Source organism: Xiphophorus couchianus, chromosome 9, assembly GCF_001444195.1.
Source record: "Xiphophorus couchianus chromosome 9, X_couchianus-1.0, whole genome shotgun sequence".
NCBI classification, from domain to species: domain Eukaryota; kingdom Metazoa; phylum Chordata; class Actinopteri; order Cyprinodontiformes; family Poeciliidae; genus Xiphophorus; species Xiphophorus couchianus.
This window is the reverse complement of record NC_040236.1, coordinates 17,576,794-17,594,496: the sequence shown is the minus strand read 5'-3', so window position 1 is coordinate 17,594,496 and position 17,703 is coordinate 17,576,794. Positions and strand designations below refer to the sequence as shown.

General features: G+C 40.3%; 1 protein-coding gene across 4 annotated transcripts in view; it reads right to left on the bottom strand.

The window, feature by feature from the left end:
- The window catches only part of LOC114150444 (mast cell protease 1A-like), a 100,461-nt gene that overhangs the window by 58,061 nt on the left and 24,697 nt on the right, over positions 1 to 17,703 (bottom strand). For all 4 annotated transcript variants that reach the window (XM_028026843.1, XM_028026841.1, XM_028026840.1 and 1 more), the window contains exon 3: positions 5,776 to 5,834. The gene's annotated coding sequence lies outside the window, so the exon portion shown is untranslated. The remainder of the gene's footprint in view (positions 1 to 5,775; positions 5,835 to 17,703) is intronic.

The window sequence follows — 17,703 nt, the reverse complement described above, 5'->3', positions numbered from 1 at the left end:
CGCATGTTGAGTCTAGTGTCAGTTCACCACTGATTGTGCATTCCACCAATATGAGGGCCATGTCAGGGAGTTATGTAATGCACTGATGAATGTGTCAGTGAGTGTACGGCACTGAGTGCAGTGGTTTGTTCCCTCAGGTTCTGTGGGAGTCCTGACAATTATATCTGTCTCACTAGGTCTGCAGAGAACACGCGGGGGAGAGGGGAGGAAAAACGTGGAGAAGAGAAAGGGCAAATGGAGGGAAAGATAAGATGCAGATTAAAGAGCTAGCTCTAAAGATCCTTTATGAACAGACAGGACTCTGCATGTTAATTGTACACCTATGAACTACAATACACACTTAATATTAAACTGATTACATGTAAAAGTTTTGCAACATAATAAAAAAAACAGTTCATGAGGACAGTTTATGAAGTAAGACTAACCGTACAAGTGAGATGATGCTATGTGTAACCTTGTGTGTTTTTCTGAATATTTATTTTCATAATTCATCAGAAAACAAGACAAATAACCAATAAGTTCAAGCACATTGTTGCGAAACAGTTTGTTTACATGTATTGCAAAGTTATTTTGGACAAAATAATGACCGATTGATAAAAAACAAAAAGGGGGAGCAAAGTGGCCCAAAGTTTCCTGTATGCACTCCAATAAACAACCAAATAAACAAAGTAGCAAGGTTTTCAGATATGTGCACAATATTATTATGATTTTAAGATTACTTTTTACTGTAGATATTTGAAAACATCTTGCTTCTCTAATATCCTGAAAACCCTTCATCAAAAAATTATTTCATCTTTGAAAAATATGCAAAAAAGCTCTTTTCTTCATTCCTACATTCCTAATCTTCTCAGATCTAATAATGCGAGCAAATATTTATCTAGATGTGAGGGTTACAGTATACAATAAACTTCACAGTTAGTGTGTGATTTGTGTTTTGGAAATTGCATTTTTATAAGTCAATTTTGTCAAACTTCTTCCAATTCCATATCTAAATGTTCCATTGAAAATCTACTGTCCTGGAAAACTGATGAATGTATAACAATTTGCAAGTAGTTCTTTAAAGTAGTGAAAAAGAAGAACATTTTAATTATTAAAGCTGGTTTGTGGTAAAGTGGTGGTAAATTAGGTTAAGTCATATGCATAGTATGACTGAGAAGCAAATTGCACTAATCACAAACCTTGGACTTGTAGACATCCTGAATCTAAAATCGTGTACTTGTTTTGATTTTTTTATGTTTCTGATTTATCCTAATTGCTATTTTGTTGAGTGGTAAGATTTAAGTTAGGAAACAGCCCTGCATGTCCCCCAAGACTCCTGTTTTAAACTAGCAAAAAGAAAATAACAAAAATTAGCAAGTCCTTTTTTTTGTAGACCTGATAGAGCTTCACATATTCCACCCTTCTAAAGGTCCACTGTAGGCCCAAGGCACATGGTATCAGATGCAACATGTAAACTACATGTTCATCCATGTGGTGAGTCATTCCTTTGTGGTGGCCACAGCAGCTTATAATGTTATAAGAGCAGACTACCCACATTGTGATGATAACAGCCGTTTGGGAAATCCTTTGATTTGTTGTTCTTGTTTAACACCCACCCTTATAGACCTTAAGCAGAAGTCAGTAGTGTTAATGTCATTGCTGCTTTACTGTAATCAACTCAAAAGTACTTTTTGAAAAGAAGTGGTTACTCATGCTTCGCATTTTGTAATAGCTGCTGGTTGAAAGGTGTCCGATATTTTAACTTCGATAGCTTGAGGTATAATAATAATAATAATAACACTGACACGGACTGACATGTACAGGTCTACAGACATTGATACAGTCATTTTTAGTTATTAGTATCTGTTTAAGAGGATCTTTCCCAATAGATTAGTAATTTTATTAATAATTTAATGCATCACAGAAAGCTGGTTTTAGATATTAATAAATATTTGCTAATAAGTAAACTTGTTTCTTGGGTACACAGATTTAAATATGCTCTGTAAGAGGCATTCCCCAACTACCCAATAATTCAATGGGATAAGTTGCACAAGCTCTATACTAGTTATTCTTTCATGTGCTTTTTCTTTGTGGAAAGTGTTTCGACTTGATTCTTATCCACCTACCAACAGTCTAAGCTGTCAGTCAGGAATACTGTAAGCTGAATACGACCAGATAAAAAAAAAAGCCCAAAATGTTGGCCGTTTAGGAGCTCCTAAATTCCTAGAACTCTGATATGGCGCATCAAACAATTGATTCAAAAACAACCACAATGTCTAAGACAGCAATTAAGACTGGGTCAAGTAATTCAACTTGTAATTCAACAAGACAGGTCTCTTGAGTCTTTTTTAGAATTTAATTAAAAGGATACATTTACATCCAAGTGTTGGCTATTATGAGCAAAAGTTGTGCCATGGCATCAGTCACAAAGTATCCTTTGTGGATAGTTGTCTTAATGGAAGAAAATTGTTAATAACATAACATTATGTTGGTTCTGAGTCTCAGTCGGGCTCGAGCTGTCCATTGTCCACTCTGCATCATCCACCCTCTCGTTTGTCCACCTGAGAACATTGTGGGCACTACTGCTGAATGCTGCCAAGCTTGCGTCATTTGAAGGATGAAAAAGCAGCGTAAATGTCAGAGGAATTAGCTGCTTTGCTGGCGCCCACAGGGCCCGGAATGACAATAGGTGGGAGAGGAAAGAGGACAGTGGGTACAGTAACTGTAAAGCATCAGTAAGCCATATGAATCCACTCTGCTCACATTTCACCTCCACTACTCACTCTCCGTCCTCTTGGTTTTTTTTCTTCCTTTCTTTCTATACTTCGTGTGTCTTGCCAACCACCACCCCCCAAAACTCTATCCTTCCCTTGCTTTCTCTCCATATCACTGTCTCGCCCACCTCGCCTCTGCCCGCAAGCAGTTTGGAGCAGATTATAGCCTTACCACCCCCACTCGCCCATATACACAAACATTCAGTGTGACTCTGACACGCACACACACACACACGCATGCATACATCACACAGATATGAATGCACGTAGACACACTTTCAGACTTGTGTATCTCTGCCACCTACAGTGGCACTACATCATCCTTTCCCAGAAGCCCTCGAGCGCGAACTTGTTTAGAACATCCTGTCCGGTCCAAATGTGGTCAGACCTGTGAAAAAAAAACCCCGGCGAGCCAAATAACCAAACAAACCCATTATCGAAGTCACACACACCTCCTCGGACAGTTAGGATTAAGGAAAGTGATATCAGGGTGAACCGCAATACAACCAGTGATTAGACGTCCAGCAGAATCAAGCTGTTCTTATAATCACATGTTTACTGTGTTTAGTGGTAAAGCTAACCCGCAATTAGGACCTGTGGACTTTTGTGTTATTGTGGCTGCACATTTTGTCAGGGAAAAAGAAAAAATCAAGGTTTTTTAAGGTAAAAGGAATCCAATCCTAAAATAGGTTAACACAATGCAGTTGTTTATTTTTTTCTACTTCGTTCTCACATTAGACTCCTAGGAGACCTTTTAGACGACTAAAACAGTTTTCTCTCCATCTTTTTACAATGCATACCTTGAAACGTGTCCCTTTGACTTCAGCCAAGCAAACACAGACATTTTTTCTCAAGGTGCAGTTATATTGTCTCCAACTTAGAGGGGGCAGTCACGTGGAAGAGATAAGAATATTTTCTGCCTTTGCTTTTACTTCCTTTATGTGCATGTATGCAACAGCTACTGTGTCTTTGTCTGCCATTCAGGCCAACGCATAGTCAGTGCAGGCTGCACACTATACGGCTGAAAGAGGGCTGCGTGGGCCTGACCTGCGATCTACCCACCCACTACTCGCATACTCAGAGAGACCAGGAAACTGCCTCTGTTTTAGCCTGCGAGAAAGAGTGTTCTCCTGTCTAAATATTCGTGGGGTGAACGCAAAGCCATCTTACCCCGTTCCCTTATCCTCTTTCCCCTCCAATATTTATGTGTGTGTGGGGGTGTGTGTGCCTCTCCCTTACTAATGCTGTTCTACATCCTCCTCAGGGGACAGTCAGGACTGCTGCTGTCCCTATGACAACCTCAGTCTTACTGTCAATCACCAAGGGTTGCCTTATTCTCTGTGACATGCATTCTATACATGCACCATGCCTTAGCTTTGACAGGTGTGCAGATGGCACGTCAGACAACTGTATAGCTCAAATCAGCTAATGCATGGCACATTTCAGCTGCACTTATATTAGCCCATTCACGCTGTGAATCCTTAAGTGATGTTGTCATCTGCTTGCCACCTCTGATTTAATTTTTGTACTCATTGTTCTGAATATGGTATGTATGCTGCATTGAGTCTATAATCATAGAGCATATAAATGGCTCGATCTGCCTAAATAAATGGAGGTGAAAAAAGAAAATACAGTAACAGATAAACACTCAGGAGGATGCTGTTTCTGCATTAAATGGTGAAAAGCGTGTTAGCGTGGTTTCTGTGTCTGTGCAGTCCCCAAACCCCACTGTTGGTCTGTTGGTAATGAGCGCCCTGAGTGCTCCCTACTACACCTAACTGATCCAGTAATTGCTTTTCCTCCTCTGCATTTATCATCATCTGCCTGGCTTGTCATGTTAGCTGAGCTGAGCTAAAGAGGACAGAGCGGAATGGTGGACTTTGTGGCGGTGGCGGTCGGGGGAGACAGTGGTGCAGCCAAGGTATTGGTCCATCCCCTTAGGGTGGGAGGCGATGTGGAGGTAGAGGAGATACAGGCATGGCGCAGAAAGAGCATGAAGCGAGAGTTTCATCTGTCATCAGAATGCGTGTGTGTTGCTTTTCTAAATAAGCAATCAACCAGTAAAACACTCCCAAAGAAAACTCCAGAACAAGGGAATCATATTAATGGCATTCAACCCAGGAATACGTAAAACTGAGACGATACAATGGATTATATATTGGTCTTCGTGAACAGCTAGCACAATGCTGACTTCATAAAGATGTGAGCTTAACAAAAAACCTAGTACGTAATGATTTACGTATCTTGAACATACCTAGCAAACCAAACATAAGGCTAAGTTGGCACCTGCTACATCAATTCCAAACAGTGTTAATCTAAAAGGGTTATTTCACTGTCATTTAATAAGTCTACACTGAATTTATTTACCTCTGCTTTAACTTGTAAATACCTTGCCAAATCAAATTTAAGTTGTAGTCCACCTGCAGTTTTAGCAATGGGAATGGAGGAACTGAACAAAGCCGTTCAGTCACGTTGATAGTTGTTTGGAAATTTCCGGTAAGATTCTTAGTGTTGAACTGGCACATTGCATACGTCACGAGCAAAAGTTAGCAATTGGGTAAAATCAACAGAGTCCACAGTCATGAACCCAAGATTGTATATTGTGTCAGGGACTAAATGTAATTTTTCAAGTCAAGTCAAATCATGCTCAGAACCATATTATGCTGCCGATCTGAAGCATAATATGGTTCAGTGGTGTCTACAGGCTACATTAGATACATCTCTACTTATTTATAACCACCAGCCCAGAGCAGAACTCACTCAGATCCAGATGCCAACCATTTACATTTGACAAAAATTCAGATTATAAAAAAAAATACTTGGCTGCTTAACGTAAAGAGAAATAATAGGGTGATATTAATAGATAAATGTGACATATATATGGAAGTGGTATTTGCACACATATTCATGAACACAGTATGCACTCCTACGGACTGGCAAGAACATTTGAACAAATAGCCTCCTTCTTCAAGATCTGTCTATGTGTGTGTGTGTTTGTGTACATGAGAAAGTGGAAACATACTGTATGTGGGGGAGGGTGTGCTACTGCTGCTGCTTGTAGGGATTTGATGCTGATGAGGTCTGTAATGGGAGAGAACAGGGAGCGTGAGGGGAATAGATTGGGACTTCATTGGCAAACCCACTTTCCCTATGCACTGCAGTAACGCTCGCCTATTTATTCCCTCCATTTTAATGCGCCTTTGCAGTGACCTTTCTCCAGCCAATGACAGTGAAATCACACTGCCACTAGAGAGCTACACATCAGCAACAGAGCAACCCCCTCACCCAAACCAACATGATTTTTTTTTTTTTATTCCCCCCGTATCGCTCCCTGCAGACACAATGAAGAGCTGAGAGGGGGTTATGAAATGAATTGTAACTATACTATCATGTAAATGATCTTGGCTTTGACTATGCAAATGTAGGAGTTGAGATAATGAGACACAATTGAAAGCCAGAATAGTGGTGATTATGAAAAGACATCAGCAGATATTCAATTTTGTCCGAGTAGTGTGAATAAAACACAACAGAAAGGGTCATGTGGCGATAACTATTTTAAAACATGACATTAATCTGTCATTGAGGAAACTGAATTCCAGTTGAAAGCCTTTAAGTTTTATTTTCATTCTTTCAGTTGAGCCAAAAAATTATTTTTAGTCTGTGAAATAAAAATGTACCCCCTTAAAGATTTCTCCTTTTTTTTTTATTTTGCTTTTTTGTCACACTTCAATGTTTCAAATGATTAAACAAATGTTAGTATCATACGAAGATAAGGTGAGTGAACAGAGACTGGAGTTTTTAAAACAATTATTTTATTTAATGAAGGGGAAAACTTTTCAAACTAACTTGACCCTATGTGGGAAGTAACTGATCCCTTGCTAAATGATAAATCAACTCTGATTTAACCGAGTTAAATGTAACATCCTGGCCCAAAACAAGAATACATCTTGATCCAATGAGTATAATCCAGAAATCACATACATAATTTAAAAGATCTTAAAAAGCAACACATGGGTTACATTTTAGGACCCGGGTCTTCCTGCATGGAGTTTCATGTTCTCCCTGTGCATGTGTCAGTTCTCTCTTGGTACTCCGCCCACAGTCCAAAAACATGACTGTTGTCTCTCTAAATTGCCCTCTGATGGTGTGCATGCATAGAAAGGTGTGTGTCTGATTTGCCCGGTGATTGGCTGGCAACCTGACTAGGGTGTATCTTGCAAAGTTCACCCAGTGTCAGCCACTATCCCCCTGCAACACAGCAAGAACCAGTAGGTATAGAAGATGGATGCATGCATGGAATATCGGGGATATTTAAGTGTGACAAAAAAGCAAAAACAAATTAAATTGATCCAGACTTTATGAATATTTCTATTAATATATTTTTTGTAAAAAAAAAAAACAACCAAAAAAACAAAAACAAACAAAGGAATTGCACATCACGTTCTGGCTTTTACTTTCTCACTCTTTGGCCACTGCAGCACGGAAATACAAAAGGTTGTCCAGAAGAGTATTTCAGTGTGATGTTTCTTTAAAACTAATCTACGACTATTGATGACATATAAGCCTGCTGACTATGTGTTTTATTCGGAAAGATGTCAACCGTCCCTCATAAATGACCGTTTTTGGCAAGAGGACACTGAAAATTGAAGGGTAGGTGTAAATATCTCTGAAAGAAATAACAGGTGTGGGAAAATTATGTTTTGTTCATTTCCTTCTTTAGCCTTTGGAAAGACATGCTGCACATTTTGCAGTCACTCTTACCAAGAATAGACAAGAGACAGTTAGTAATATGGATGGCCAATTTAAAATAAGAGTTTAGTTTTGCCGTCTAAAGCAACCCAAGATAAATCTAACAGACATCTACGCAAAGACATTGCACACATCAAATCCACCACTCTCTTTTAGTAATAAATTTATGGTACAAGAAGAACTGACTGACCAGGACTTAATGAGTCAATTATTCAGTGAACTTCTAGCTCATTGCTTGTTTTGGGCTCCTCAAAGATTGAAAATATCACAAATGTGGCTTTATTTTTTTCCCCTGTGCATCCTCTGAAAAGAGAAAAACGTTCATTTTGATCCAAAAACTATCAACCAGACCGTATTTCTGCATAAACACCAGAGGACAAAACATATATGCATGCGCTATTAAATCTAACATGAGTGTATGAACACAGCAGTCACAAATATAGCATAAACAGGGACAAAGGAAATGTTCTGTATGAGGCCACAACCCAGATGGTGAGATATCCAGATTAAAATACAAAACATGCTGCCCAGCAAACAAAAAGACTGCATCCAGCCAAAAAAGCAGATGGAAAACACTCCTTCTGTCTCTTCTCCTCCCTCATTCTCTTTCCTGCTGTCTTGCATCCCCTCTTACGCGCTCCCTTTTACACATTCATTTAACAAATACACACACACTCTCAAGAATCCTCCCCTTTGGTTTTCCCATGTGGTTCTGTGGAACAGATGCAGGCAGCACAGCAAAAATAGAAAAGGGGGTTAAGCAGTGTCTCCCCCCCGCCCCCTCCCCTCCCGTACGAAGGGACAGAAAGCTGTAGATGACGCTAAAAATAGTTGAAACCTTGGATCAGAGAGAGAAACACCCAAAGCTCCCAAAATAGCTGGTCAAACAAAGGCATGAATAAATAGGAGTGAGAGCGTTTTATTTTTTTTAAAGGAAGCCCCCTCCTCTCTCTCTCTCTTTTTCTATGTGTGTTCTCTCACACAGCGACTTCCTGGTTGCTAGGTTACGACACTTGTGGCCACCATCCCTCATCTGAAGGTGCATTATGAATTGGGCAAAAGGCATCCAGCTTTTTCCCTCCGTCATTTGAAATTTAAAAGAGCAGAGATTGAAACATGTGCATAGACAATTAGGGAAACACCAGGCACAGCATGGGGGACGTTGGACAGATCAATTTGTACAAAGGCGTCCTGTGTTTCAGATGCACCATGGAAACGACGACAAGTTGAAATTACCCCCACTAGAAGCCACAGCAGGAGGAGTCGGAGGGAAGTGGAACATTTCAAATCCCACTTGTGTGTTTCTGTGTCTGTTGTCAGTAGTAAATAAATAGCAAGAGGGTTTGGGCTAGTTGGGAGTTTTTGACAGTGTGAAAAGCTTGAGCGGAAAACCCACCAGTTTTACACAAATATATTCCTGTACTGTCTCCAGCATTCATCTTAAGCAAACTTTAAACAGCAGAAACCTGCAGAAGGATGACTTTCTAAAACGGAGGCACAACGGTTTCAAGATGGTACCTAGAAAACAGAACTTGCTACAGCCTAGTATTCAGTTTGCCCTGCTATTCGTCTGCAAGCCAAAACTATATTTATCATGTTATAAAGTAGCTTGAAGTTAATAAAGGTTGAAACCAAGTTTAAATTTATAAGTAGGTATATTTAACAGTAATTGAGCCTTAAAAAAACAGGTAGGAGAGAGAAGAGCAGCAAATGGCCAAAGATGAGGAATCAAACCAGTTTTGGGAATTTGCAATATTTTCTCGCAGTACATTGAAAATACCTCCAAAAGTGAGCAATTGTATATTGCTTGTGCAATTTATAAGAAATAAATTGTATGGTGACACAAAATGGCCATCCTAATCCTAAAAATACTAAAACTTTAACTCCATTCTTAGCTTATTCAATAGAAAAAGAGAATCCCTTAACATTGACTTAAAAACGACTTATCTTCTGATAAAGGTCACTGTGTTGGATGTTTGTTTGCTTAAAAGAGGCAGCAGAGAGAAGGGCAGCAAAGAAAGCTAATGGCATCCCCATTAGCCTTCGCCGTGACAATGGCTACAGAAGCTGTGCTTGCTGTGATGGATCGTGCACCAAGTTTCACATTTAATATGAGTGCGAAGAGTTACAACACTCAAGTATGACACACAATTCATTTCCTGGAACATTTATCAAAGAGCAGCAAAGAATATGTTGTTTTTTTCCAAATGAACCCACTAACTCATTCTAGTCATAAAAAAGTTTATTACATGTCTCTCGCCAGCTCATAACTGTGCAAACATAATCAACACATCGGAATAACAAAGGGATGAACTCCCTGATCTGCGATCCTTCCTTTCAGGACCAAAACTGCTGTGAAACCATTACATCAAATGAAGCAGAACAATAATCGAAACATACATTCCAGGAGCGGTTATTGTTTTTCAGTCGTGGCTTTATTTTCTTTAACTCTCTGGAGTTGCACAAAAAAAAAAAAAAAACATGCATGGAGCACAAAAAGACACGCACAAAAGAATTGCACAACCTTGCCCATTAGAGACTTGAGTTCAAACAAGCTTACACCACAGGGCAAGGTCCATATTTCATCAAGGGAGGAGGGTCAGAGTTGAAGTCCCAAGGACATGCCGTTTCCTCTCCCTCCCTGGGTTTCCAGAGCACGGGGCGGACGTTGTTTACCGGTCTCCCAGTCTCTTTCTGATCAGGCGGGAGTTGGTTCGTTCTTTTTTTTGTTGCTGTTGATTTTAGAGCTCAGCCAGTCAAGGTGATTTAAACCCACCCAAAGTCGGAACCTTACGGAGCAGGCCTGACTCCTCGTTTCTCCAGTTCCTGCCTCTCATTCATCCCCCCCCAATAAAAAGATCACAGCGCTTGTATTCCTATATTTTCGGGGGGTTGTTATTGTGTCCTTGAAAGCTGATTTACAGGGTAACCTCTTGCGCTGGAGGCTGCCTTCACTGTTCTGTCTTTAATTGAGAGCTCCAGTACGCTTACCCTTTAGATGCAAACCACATTGCGGCGGCATTAAGTAGGGAGGTTTGGGGCAAAAATCAGTGAACATTGCAAAAGCATGAAATTATGTCAGAGAAAAGTAGTGATGGTTTCCACTTGATTGGGGGCATATGATAACATATGTAAAAAAAATCTTGAACTATTAGTGTCGCACAATTAGAGGCCCTATGCTAGATGATGACACTTGTCACAAGTTGATTCACATTGGTGTGGCATCTTTTGTTTTCCCAATCGGTACTTTGTGACCAGGAGTCACATGCACACGTGGCTGGAGCAGCTGCCACAGAACTGAATCATAAGCTGCAGACAAAACCATAATTCCTGTAGTAAATAGATGTTTGTTGCAGAGTTGTGGTTCGTAACATTGCACTCTCAACGCTTAAGCTTACTCCAGTTGCAATAAACAAAAAAATCTATGCTATTAATATTTGCCCTAGTTTACGAAACACCTTTGTCTTTTTGTTTTGTCAAAAGACAAGAGACTCATGTTGTTCTTGTGTTTGAACAAGGATCCTGGTAACATACAGTAGCACATTTTTTTCCCCACCAGCAGCAGTTCCAGTGACTAATAAAGGCTGGCGCTGGAGCCGGTTCTTTATTGGTCATATAAAAGAACCAGCTTGATTTTCCACAGCCTGAGAACCATCTTGGTGCCATGATATTACATCACTAAAATTTCTTGGTTGCCTGTCTATTTTAGTTTGAGTACTTGTAGGGCATTGAGAAAGATTGACTTCACAAACATGATTTTTGCTCGTTGTCCATACAAACAAATGTTTTAATATCAGCAGCTTTATAGTTTTAATCAGTGGCTCTGGAAACTTACCCAAAGCACTTGAAAGAGGATTGTTATGTGTGAGGTCTTTGGATTTGTTTCTGGTAACCATGAAACCTGCCTCCAGCTTGTGGTAAAAATTGTTTCCTCTCCAGGGGCTAGGAGTTGGTGATGAGACATCACCAGATGAGTTATCCCAAACTCAGTGGAAATTCCTGGATTAGCACTGCGGCCGGTTTGGTGTAAAAGAAAAACTAAACCCATACAAGAGCCGGAAGCGATTCAGATGATCCAATTGGACATTATTTTCTTTTTCCAGGCTACACTAGTTCATGACTAGCTTGTTTCTTGAGCAGCTCGTTCCCATGCATCGTTCCCGGTCTGTTAGTGTAAGCTGGATGATTTTGAATCTAAAGAAAAAACAAACATCTGCATCCTTATTTGTTATTACAGCAAAAATGTAGTAATATTAGATTTCTGCATACACATTCTTTTGTGTTTGATTTTTTTTTTAAACTGTGTCCTGTCTGGCAGTATAACAATTATAATTGTTGTTCGAGTGCCAAAAACAAGATTTACAGATTTACTTTCACAAGTGGAGAAATACAGTTACTATGCGTTTATGTTTTTTTTGTTTGTTTGTTTTTAAACAAAGTTCACATACAGTGCTCACCGAAGGCGTTTCAGCAAAGTGGCGTGTGTGTGTGTGTGTGTGGCAGGTAGTACTGGTTATGAAATCTTACTAAGAAGTGAATGAAAACCAGACGGGTCTGAGTTGAGCCAGGCCTTCTATTAACCTGTCCTTCCAGGGGAGAGGCTCGTAAACAAGGCCAAGATGGCAGGAAACGGCGGAGGGGGAGGTAACGAAGAGGTGGAGGTAAACCAGAGGCCTTGATGAGGAACTGAGAAGGTCAGAGTGAAGGCAGGGGGTGTGGTGGTGAGGGGGCTGGGGAGGTGCTGCCACAGGGACAGCACTTGCTACTTCAAAGAGAAGAAACGCGAGCATTGATCTGCGTGATCTCTCTGATGTTGCAGGCATGAACACAAAAAGGTACAAATGAGTGGAGATGATCTGGATGACAAGCTGTCACACTCTTTTAAGTCTCAATGATGGGAGATGTTTTGTTTGAGGGGGTGAAGCGGAGATGAAATCATCCTTTTAGCCTGCGGCCAGGACTTTTTAGGCCTCATAAAAATCACTCCATCGAACCTGTGACTGATTCCAACTTAGCTGAAATGGCGGCTTGTCAGCATCGCCCCTGTAATGCAGCCGATTCTTAGCCGTCTTCTCAAGTATGCCAAGAGTGCAAGGAAAGGTATGAGACTCGCATGATATTTACAGCAAAATTTAAAACAAGAATCTAAAATATGAGATGATGAAGTGAAACTCCTTCTGATGTTAGAGCAAAATGACATATTACTATTATGATCACGTTACCTGTAACATATCCTCTTTTATTTTGACAATAGTTAAAAAAACAGCAATAAGCACATTCACCTGGAGTCAGCTAAATTTCTCAGTTTCATTTCAGACTGATTTATGTACATAATTATTTAGTCAATACGCACAAAGAGATTCAAATTCAATTAAGCACATTCCTATTTGATGCCAATTATTAAGAAAGGAGACCCAACCATCGAGTCTTTTTTAACATTGCTGCAATCGCATCTCCTGTGTCAACATGTTGTGATGGTGGACAGTTGACTTCCTCAGTTCAGTAACTTTGCAACAATCATCCATTCTGGGAACACATGTAGTCACTGCTGGGAGGAGAACCCGTGGCAGACCCAGAATTTAGTGGTTCCTTTCAAACGTTGATTGAGCAGAATGTGGCTCTTCATGCCATTCTGCTTCTTTTGAAGTAACAAAGGCATAACCAGCTGCCATAACTGATTAATTAGCCAAGCAGCTAGCCTGTAGCCGGGTGCTCGACACACATGAGATTGTAGTTTACCAAGTTTACTTTTAAAACAATTTTACCTCCTTGAGTTTTCATGCCATGAGTGCCTGTGTCAAACAAAAGCCACTTCTTCATCATCAAGTCTACTCGGTCAAAACGTGGCATCTGTCTACAGTTACTTAGAACAGCAAAACCCAAATGCCCACATCAACGTTCACACAGATCCAACCTTGTGTGTTGAATTGAGACTTTTTTTTCTTTTCAGTTCTCCTTTTTAGCAGATGATGGAAGCAAACATGGCAGAGCCCAGAAATTTTGATGGAGCGTGCGTACGGGGAGCCGGGAGGAAAATCAGGACATTGATGGAGCAAAATGGAAAACAAAGGTCTTCTCCTCCTCTCCTCTCTCCGCTCTGCTCCTCTCCTCTCGCCCCCGCAGCCTCCTGAGCACAGCTGTCTACATGGCTGGGCTGTTTTCACTGACAAGCTGTGAGAGCCATGAAACAGGAGGGCACCAGGGACCCGGGCCACCTCGACAACATGCGCCCCCTCATTCTGCCCTCCTCCCCACAAACCCCCTCTGTTTCTTTGTTTTTATCCACACTAACAATCCTCCTCACTATTCCAAGCATTTCATCCCAGTCTTTCTTTCTTTCCTCTCTCATGCCCGCTCCTCTTTTTTTCTCTCTCTCCTCTCGGTTTCTATCAGATTTTACTGTTTGTGTCATTCTCTCTCCCCATACTGTCACCCTTTCCCACTCCCACCTCTTTCTTCTACCCCTTATTTCTGCCCTCCAGTGGCCTTCTCACACTGTCACATCTGCATGTTTTTGTTGCTGGGCTGTCATGTCCCGTGTTTTTGCCTCAGCCACACATCGCTTCGTACAAAGATGAAAAGGAAGGAAAGGTGGGGGGGAGAAGTGGAAAGTCCAGGCTGATCATGAGGAGGTTAAAAAAGCATCTGGGGTAAGAGGGAGGCAGGGTGAAAAAAACCCAACAACAAACAATTTCTTATTTTGACTCGCTCCGCGGCGCAATTGCAAGGCTGCCTGGGATTTAATAAGCACTTCTTTGGCATAAGGAGTCTCCTTGTTTTCGTTGCTGCCGAGGCGGAGGCACCGAGTGCCCCCCCAACCTCCTCCCCACCCTTTCCGTTTTCAGCTTTAGACAGAGGAGTCGGCAGTAGGGGGGTGGTAGAAGAGATCTCTGCCAGGGGCTAGGAGAAAAGGAGGAGAGTATCCCCTCTCGCCCCCGTTTGCTGTCCTCCCTGGCTGGGTGGAGCTTACGTGCAGAGTTTAGCTGAAGGGTAGGTGCAGGAGCTGAGGTAGTGATGACGGGGACAAGCTTCCCTGGAAAGCCCTTGAGGGAGACATCTTCTCTGCTGTAAATAAACAGCCCACTCTCCCTGCCTGCAACTGCTCCTTTCATGAATCCCAAACCCTCAAGGACAGCTAAATATCACCCCTTCCTTTTTGCTTTTTCACTGTCCCTTTCTTCCACTTAAGATTTTTTTTTATTTCCTCCCCCAACTCTCTAAGACAGTGTCACCCTTACACACACACACACACACACACCCCTTCTCTTAACACACCAGATCAAGGAAGATTAAAATGTGATCTTTGTAATTCCATTTTTGTCCCACACCTCAGCCCATACTATTGTGAAGTTTTTTTTTCGTTTTTTTTTAAATCTTTCATTTCATTTTCAAGGAGAAGCAGACAACAATGAACAATGTGGGATTTGTTACATTCTTCTCATGAGAGAATACTTCTAAAGGCATCTTCTGGGGCAAAGAACAGAGGAGGGGGAAAAAAAGTGGGGGAACACCCCCGCTGTGCAAATAAAATCAAAGTAAGAGCTATAACTCAGAACTTAACCATGTTATGGTATCAGATTTGTTTTGAGTTTATTGTTAAACACATCCTGATTTCTGTGAGCGTCAGAAAGAGAAACACTCCTGCACTTTCCAGCACAGTAGTCTGTGGCAATAATCTTCATTTAAGTATGAAATAATTACATTTACATCTAATTAAACTGGATCTTCCTGTCAAGGTTGTTAGGTAATTCAGAAAAGTCAAACTGGCGGTTCTTAGATGCAGAGTGATGTATTTTGAGCAACATCACAATTTTTGGGAGGATCTTTTCGCAAACAACATAGCATAATTTGGCTTACAGCTTGATCTCACAGAAATGAATTCATGTCATGGCAATTTATTCACACTGAGGAAATATACGATCAATCACTTCTCTATGAATTTTTAACATAAAGAAGGAAATGAATTAAAATGAATATAAAATTTTGAATCTCACTGATGCAGCATAGTAACACAATTCACCTGTAATTTAAAGTATTTTAGTCACATGATCTGCTATTAAAACTATCAATGAATAATCTATAATTATGCATACAAATATTAATATAAAATAGGCAATCAATGAAAATATCATGAAATATAGCATGTCTTGCTTTTCAGTACACACTTCTTAGGCCAAATTCAATTCTTTTCAAAAAAGCTCCATTTGGGTTTTCATTATCTGTAAGCTATAATCACCTAAATAAACAAAAAATAAGTACTTGAAATGCATCTGTGGGATAAATCTATTTCATTAATGTACTTTCGTCACGTTTTTCTGCTAAATTGATTGACTAAGTTTAGTTAAATTCCCTTGATTTTCTCTCATTTAGTTAGATGCTCCTAGAACACAAAGTGACAAATTTGAAAAATGTTATTTTCTAGATTTATCAAGTGTTTCTACATCGGGGCAAGTTACACTTTCCAGCTCTGGAGGGGTTTTGCCCTGTCCACCCTTTAACTTGTCCTTCAAAACATGTCTAGATCAGCCCTCGTTTGACAAGTCGTCGATTGCCACAGCATGAAAGTGAGATTTAAGGTCAAAGACAGCTTTCCCACACATTCTCTGAGCAGCCACGCTCTCACCCAATACACATCAACACATCTGATTAGCTCGTTGCTCAGTCCACCCACATAGGGAGCACGTGGCGTACATGCTGCACGCACGCTGTATGTTTTGCCTCAACTGTGATGCTGCTTCTGATTCACTGAGGTCTGCTTTCAGCCTCTTCCTCCTCCTTTTTCTTCTTCTTCATCCCTCTGCTTCTCAGACCTGTCAATGCTCGACTTTGCACCGTGGGATTGACCCACTTCTTACATCAGTGGTCTCAAGTGAAGGTCCCCGGCAAAACCAAATTGCATACACACTCAGAGTGACACATGCAAATGCTTACACAGTGATATTACCATATGACATTCTTTATGGCAGCAGACATAACATAATATTTAAAGATAAATGCTCAGACGGTGGCTGGACGCACTCATGTTAAAAACAGAACATGCGAGTCCCATTCTTAGATTAACACACATACACTTACATTAAAAGCTAATGCAATTTTTTTCTCTACTAGTGATAGGACTTATGGCTCTTTGAAGGGAACCCAGTCTCTTCTAAACGACCATTCAGAAGATCCATTTCTGAAAATGTAAATTTTTCTGAGTATAAGTCGTTTTATCTTTGATGATGTTCAATATTATTATTATTATTTTGGGTGAAGTTCACCAAAGCAGTTGATTAATCTGTATTAAGTATCTTCTTGAAAAATAACTAATAAATTAATTAATTAATGTACATATTGTATAAAATATTAAATTTCGAAATATAAATTTCAAATGCCCATGTAGTGTTTTACAAATGCTGTGTGAACGTAGAACATTTTAGCACTACAAAATTTAACTTCAGTTGCTTTGTCAGAAAGAGAAATCCTCTGTGCTCATCCATCGAGCCCATTCTTGTATTTTATTCATTTGCCAGTGAAATAATATAATTTTAAATTAAAAAGCCACTGTGGTGTATGCAGAGCATTGCAAAGTTATACAGAAATAAAACAACGAACAGCTCTCATTAACTGAGACATGGATGGATGGATGAATGGACAGATGGACGGCATATATCTAAGTATCTAAAAAATTAATCAGAGTTAGGTTTAACAGAGCAGAGTTGGCAGATTGCATTGCAGGTGGTTATTTTTCTGAACAAGACCAAGCTCTTAAGCAGGCCACACGTTTTCGGTAGGGTTGAAATTGAGGCCGTTACAGAAGGCTTGTGTTCAAAAACACTTTTGATGTGTGTTTCAGCTCATTGTTGTCTTGTTGGAACAGTCACTTCAAGGTTCAGCAGTTTATCTGTCGATAACAAATGAAAATAAATTTGGAGGTAGGCCACTGTGGTCATTCCTGAATCTGTTCCACATATGGAAAAAAAAAAAAAATCAGTTTGATACTTGAGATCACATTGCTAAAAAAAGAAGTCGGTGAGGAGCTCTACATTTGTTTGTTGTAAAAATGCTTTATTGCATGCTTATGGCACGCCCCAGCTTTTCTCTTTTGTGTTTAAACATTTGTGCCTAAATGACTGGCGTTCTGAATGACATTAGGATGGGACATGACACTATTTCCTGTGAGGGCGTACTACAACGCCTAGCCTTGTGCAAAAGGAAAGTT